This window comes from Zeus faber, assembly GCF_960531495.2.
Source record: "Zeus faber genome assembly, chromosome: 2".
In the NCBI taxonomy this organism is placed as follows: Eukaryota; Metazoa; Chordata; class Actinopteri; order Zeiformes; family Zeidae; genus Zeus; species Zeus faber.
The window spans coordinates 52,666,634-52,673,817 of record NC_137189.1 but is presented as its reverse complement, the minus strand read 5'-3'; positions in this window follow the sequence as shown (position 1 = coordinate 52,673,817).

Here is a 7,184-nt window from a genome sequence, read left to right as displayed (position 1 = left end):
ACAAGGTATTTATCACAACATTGATATTAAAATCGACTCTCTATCTCTTGTTCCTACCAAGGCTGCAAGGAATCTTGGTGTCATTATTGATGACCAACTGACATTCGCGATTGGTGTTCAACCAGCCAAAGAGGGCACATGTCACTCCGCTGCTCATCGAGCTCCACTGGTTACCTGTAGCCGCTTGGTTACCTGTAGCCGCCCGCATCAAGTTCAAGTCTCTTATGCTGGCCTACAGAGTGATTGCTGGGAATGCTCCCGCCTACTTAAATGCTCTTGTAAGAGTACATGTTGCCCCCCGGATGCTGCGCTCGTCAAATGAGAGTCGCCTGGCTCTGCCGGCCATACAGCCACGGCAATCCAGGCTATTCTCATTTGTAGTTCCACGTTGGTGGAACGAGCTGCCAAAAATGACCAGAGCGGGGACCTCCCTCTCTGTCTTTAAGAAGCACCTGAAGACCCAGCTCTTCAGTGAGTACCTCCTGTCCTAACCTACAATTACTTAGCACCACCTTGCAGTATTTCAAGATTCAAGATTCAAGATTCAAGATTTTTATTTGTCACATACATATACATACTTCCATACATATATGCAGTGAAATGTAATGAAACGCACCCGGTGATAGCACACAATAAGTCCTAGGAAAAAGTACAAAAATAAAATAAAATAAAAAGTAGAAAATTCCGTTCTAATAGACCGACTAACTGACTCCTAAAACGTAATACAGTAAGTGGAATACTTATAGAATAAGATAAAAAATATATAGAATAAAATACAATAAAAAATAAATTGAAATAAAATGGAATAGGTTGAAGGAATATGGCTATGTATATACAGATATGTGCATTTAAAGTGGCATGTGAATTAAAGTGGCATGTGAATGTGAATAGATGGAGTAGTGTTTGGGATAATACAGCACAGTATACAACAGTACGGCGCAGCAATATGGCATCACGAACAACCCTGAACAGTGATACAGTATGCGGTACAGTATGCTACATACAGTACAGTAGGTAGTGGAGCCTAGTGCATGGCTCAGTTAGGACCCCTGGTGAGGTCAGCGTTGACAGTTCTGATGGCTTGAGGGAAGAAACTCCGTCTCAGTCTCTCTGTTCTCGCTGCGTGACTGCGGAGGCGCTTGCCTGACCGCAGCAGCTGAAACAGTCCGTTGTTGGGGTGATGAGGATCCTTCATGATCCTACGGGCTCTGCTACTACACCTCCTGGTGTATAACTCCTGCAAGGGGGGGAGGGTAGTTCCAGTGGTACGTTCAGCTGAACGCACCACCCTCTGCAGGGCCCGCCTGTCCTGGGCAGTACAGTTCCCAAACCAGGCAGTGATGTTGCCTGTCAGGATGCTCTCCACTGCTCCAGAGTAGAAGGACTTGAGGATCCTCACCGAGACCCGGAATTTCCTCAGCTGCCTGAGGTGGTAGAGACGCTGCCTCGCCTTTCTCACCAGAGTGTCTGTATGAACAGTCCATGTTAAGTCCTCTGTGATGTGGACTCCCAGATATCTGAAGCTGCTCACCCTATCAACAGAAGTCCCATTAATCCACAAGGGCGCGTGCGTCCTCGATTGTGATCCACGCCTAAAGTCCACAATCAGCTCCTTGGTTTTGCTGACGTTCAGGTGTAGGCTGTTGTCCTGGCACCAGAGTGACAGGTCAGCCACCTCCTCGCGGTAGGCCTTCTCATCGCAGTCGGTGATCAGGCCCACGACCACGGTGTCGTCAGCAAACTTGATGATGGTGTTGGAGCTGGACCTGGCCACACAGTCATGTGTGTACAGGGAGTACAGTAGGGGGCTGAGGACGCAGCCCTGGGGGGATCCTGTATTCAGGGTGAGGGAGCTTGACATGTACTTCCCCACCTTGACCACCTGGGGGCGGCCTGTGAGGAAGTCCAGGATCCAGGTGCACAGCGGAGCATTCAATCCTAGCTCCATCAGCTTGACAGCCAGTCTGGTGGGAACTATGGTGTTGAAAGCTGAACTATAATCAATGAACAGCATTCTCACATAGGCCCCCTTCTGGCCATCCAGGTGCGTGAGCGTGGTGTGCAGTACCTGGGAGACCGCGTCATCCGTGGATCTGTTCTGCCGGTACGCGAACTGCAACGGGTCCAAGGTGCGGGGGAGGGAGGCGCAGATGTAATCCTTAATCAGCCTCTCGAAACACTTCATGACCACCGAGGTGAGGGCCACCGGACGGTAGTCATTCAGGCAGGTTGGAGAGGCGATCTTCGGGACAGGAACGACGGTGGACCTCTTGAAACAGGATGGGACCACTGATTCAGCCAGGGAGATGTTGAATATTGTGGTGAACACCGGAGCTAGCTGGTTAGCACAGGTCTTCAGTACTCGCCCAGATATGCCGTCTGGGCCCGTAGCTTTCCTGGTGTTCAGTCGCATCAGAGCCCTCCTGACCTCGTGCACGGACACTGAGAGTGCGCGCTCGTCCCCAGCGGTGTAGCTCCAATTAGCCGGCGAGCTAGCGGTGCTGCTGCCAGACTCGAACCGCGCATAAAAGGAGTTCAGTTTGTTGGCCAGGGAGGCGTCCACACTCGTGGCTGGGGAGTAGCTGCTCTTGTAGTTTGTTATTGTTCGCAGCCCCTCCCACAAGCGTCTTGTGTCCCCCCGCTCCATCTGCAGCTCCACGGTGTCTCTGTACGTCCGTTTGGCGTCCCTCACCGCCCTCCGCAGATTGTACGACGCCGCTTTGTAGTTGTCCATGTTGCCAGATACAAGTCCGTCGTTGTAAGCGGCCGTGCGCGCATTCAGAGCGCAGCGGATGGATTTATCAACCCATGGTTTCTGGTTTGGAAATATCCGAACTTTCACCGTGGGAACGATTTCATCCGCGAGCGTAGCCACAAATTCACTACAACCTCCGTAAACTCGCTGACGTCACTTGAACTCGCTTGGAACACGTCCCAGTGTACGTCAGTCAGAGCGTCCTGAAGCGCAGCCTCTGATTGGTCCGTCCACCGCTTCACTTCCCTCGTCATCACCAGATCCCGCGCGATCAGAGGCCTGTAAACAGGAAGCAGCGAGATTGCGGCGTGATCTGATTTCCCGAAAGCAGGAAGCGACACGGGCTTGTATCCGTTCTTGTAAGGAGTGTAACAATGGTCCAGAGTTCTGTCTCCCCTGGTGGCACACGTGATGTGTTGGTGGAAATTCGGCAGAACTTTTTTAAGGTTGGCCCTGTTAAAGTCCCCAGTCACCACCACAGCCGCGTCGGGATGTTTGTTCTGAAATCCGCACAACACATCGTGCAGAACCGACAGAGCTGCGTCGGTGTCCGCTTGCGGTGGGATATAAACGGCTGTAATGATGACCGTGCTGAATTCCCGGGGGAGATAAAATGGACGGCATAGTATGGTCAGCTGTTCCAGGTTCGGCGAGCATGAGTGGGAGAGGAATTTGGTGTTGTTGGCGTTACACCAGCGGTTGTTTACCATTAGGCAGACGCCTCCACCTTTGGATTTCCCCGACTCTCCCGTTCTGTCGCCGCGGAACACGGAGAAGGCCTCGGCTGGACGTATGGCTTCATCCGGCACCAGTGGGGTCAGCCATGTTTCCGTCAGGCAGAGGACGCAACAGTTCCTCGTGTCACGCTGGAATTGAATCCTCGCTCGAAGTTCATCCATCTTGTTCTCCAGGGACTGGACGTTGGCAAGATGGATGCTTGGCAGAGGTGGACGGTAAGGTTGCGTCCTCATTCTGACTCGAATGCCGCCTCGTTTACCTCGGTGCTTCCTCCGTGGGCCGGCTCGTGGAACAGCGACTCCATTTTTGTTGTTGTTGCGAGTGTTCCCGCGTAGGATTTCCGCCGGCCACTCTGCTCCCACGGATAAAAAGTCCCAAAGTTGTTCGTTTAGGGAAATTTTTATATCCATGAGTGCATCGCGGCCGTATGAGTTAATTGTTGATGTTTTCCTGGCGAACATTGTGATAAAAAAAGGAAAAAAATACTAAAGAGTAAGAAAGTAACCGGAGCGCCGGCGCAGGCGACCGCTAGGGGCGGCGCCACTATCGCCACTATCGCCACTATTTATTGTTACACGAATGTTGTTACACTATTCTCTGTCGCAATGTAGCTTGAATGTTATTCTCCCTTGTAAGTCGCTTTGGATAAAAGCATCTGCTAAATGACTAAATGTAAATGTAAATATTCTATATATAATTTTCACATACACACGAACATTTCACAGATCTCTCCCCACATCTTTAACCGCGCAGCACACACATACACACACACAGACCGTCTGTCCAGCAGCACATCTAATCCTCCAAAGACTCCAGCAGCGCTTAACTTTATATTTTAACGTCGACTCATTTATAATTCTCTAATTTCATCAACATTTTCACTTTGGCCAGGCTTTTAACAAATTATCTTTTTAATCAGATTCTTTCATCATGCAGGCTCAATGTACACTAGTTCTCCTAGGCTGGTTCAGCCCTGTTTTTCCACTTTTCTCAAACTTTATTTTTCTTCTTATTTCCTCTTTTGAGCCTTTAACTTTTATTTTTTCCACTTTCATCTTATTTCATATTTAGCCAATTCCCCTGGCCAGGATTGGTTCCTCTGTTTTTCCTTACACAGACTTGACAATACTATATTTTCTTACGGCCAGCTTTCACACAGCAGCTAACGTACACATGTCTTACCGTTAAGATACTGGCCCTGTCTTTTACATTGAGTACAATGACAAGTTTAGTATAAAATTCATCCAGAAGAACAAGTTTGCAGAAACATTGATTTACTATTGGACTGTAAGAGCAAATTTAAAAAGGGATGCTGAGTGAGTATCTGCCACATCACTAGAGAACTACTTTGAGAGGAGGAATAAAGAAAAAGGGATAAAAGAAGGAAAAGGACGTTGTATGGGCAGAACCTCTAGAGATTTTCATGTACTGTTTTACCTCTTGAACTAGTGTAGTTGACTATGCGATTGTCGCAAAGTCATAATGACAACCCAGTTGATGCAGGAAATCCCAGGACACACACAGAAGAAAACGTCATTTTATTACAATTCATCCATTAAATAACTCCACCAATTGCACTGGATAAGGGGGCCTAATGCCGATGACAACCACACAGCAGTCTAGGTCTAAATTACCGCGAGTATATGCACGGGGCTTACGAGACGGCAACTGTATAAAAGGCATCCACAGCAAGCTGCATAAAAATGCATCCACAGCAAACCTTCGTTAGATTTGTGACTGAACTACCACAAATCTCTCAAACCGGCACACCAGCCGTACGCGTAAGTTATGGACTGCACTAACCTTACTGGTGGCCTGCCTAAGGCCTACCCCCAAATCTAACACTTTGTGGTAACCTGCCAAGGTACAAAATACTAAAGGCACAAACAGACAAGTAGTCCGTTCGGTCGGGTCCCTCCCGACCGAAATTAAGGACATAAGCAAGGCAAAGTGGGATCTGCCAATGGTCACCGCAGACCTGGCAGAACGTGCACCAGTTGCGGGGCTCCTAAATTGAGTCGATCCCAAGCAGCCAGGACTTTTACAGCAGGCGGGGCGTTGGCATGGGAGTGGCCCGGAGTCCCACGTAGGGCTGACGTCACTCTGGGGATTCCAGGAGGGGATCGATCGCTGTAGCTGACAGAACAAACAGACACAGTATGAGCCTTCCCGTTTCATTGGTGGGGCGGCCCACTCACACAAAAGCGCTACTGGATTCCAGAAGTCACCGTTCCTTTAGGAAGTGTTTGAGATCGCAGAACATATGTTTTTCGTCGACTCGTCTTCTCCGTCAACGCGCTGCAGAGAACCGGGCCGGAACGGTCCGACGTCGCGTCCGTGTCAACACCGAGTAGCCAATCCCAGCGGCTCGCAGGGAACTCGTCCTCCCCTGGCAGCTCGCGGTGAACTCCCACTTGAGTTCCAATCGGCATCTTTTATTTACCGTCCGTTTATGAAGTAACCAATCGGTTATCGTTCGCTGTCCTTGCCCATTGGCAACAGCTGTGTCTTGTTGTCATCAGCTGGGTCGTGCTGATTAGCGCCTAACCATATGGAAAACTACCCACCAGCAAAAACATTGATCCCACTGTCCCAAATAGTCCATGAAGCACGCCCTCATATTAAAGGTCAACATGCATAAATAAGCATACTATTATTAACAGTCAACCAATAAAATTACAGAGGGCCCACACAACACGATCACTGACATGGACCAATCCCTCCTCCATCAGCGCGTTCACTGTCAGACCACAGACACCACGAACAGACCACTGTCAGATAAATGTCTATCTGAAAACAAACTGGACAACAAACAAAAGAATAATGTGAGGCCTGCAAAATGTTCAAACTGCACCATCGTACAGATGCCAGTGACACCACCATTAAAAGCATCATTACTTCTCCTGAAATGACCAACTTGATTAATAACTTCCTCTCAGCCAAATTTCAAACAAATCAATCTGGAATAAATAATTCCATAACACAGATAAATACTATTTTTCACACATCAGCCAATAAAGCAGGTCTTACTAAAAATAGTTCTACCATAAAACCGAAGCCCAAAAAGGAAGAGTGGTTTGATGAAGAGTATACAAATGTCAGAAAGAAATGAAGAAAACTGTCCCATCAAAAACACCATCAACCACAAAACACAGAACTACAGAGTTCTGATGAAACCCTGAGAGAATACAAACAGAAAAAAATAAAATATTCCAATTAAAAATTAAAATGAAGTGAAGTGTCAATTGACCAAAACCAATTCTGGGAAAGATGGAACAACCTAAACAACAAAGAAAATAAACGGTTATGTGGGAAAAAAACATTTTGAAGAGCTGCATGAAGAAATCTTAGTGAACAGTCTGACCTCCAATCAGAAACAAATACAAGAGAAATTAAGAATACTTTAAACAACTATCAAGAACAATCAGAAGACACTTGATTACCAAATGTCAATAAAATAATTAGAAGACAATTTTAAAAAGGTAAAATCAAGAAAACCCTGAGGTCCCGACAGTACCGAGCCTCCTGAGCTGCAGCAGACCTTGCTTCAAGGGTTCAACCTGCTCCTTCAAGCTGCTTCCCTGGGATCTGGGGGGAGACAAACTGGAGCTGAACAACTAGCGAGGCATGTGTGTGAGCAGTGATGTGGGGAAGGTTTTCTGCAGCTTCATCAAAGCCCCAATGCTGCTCT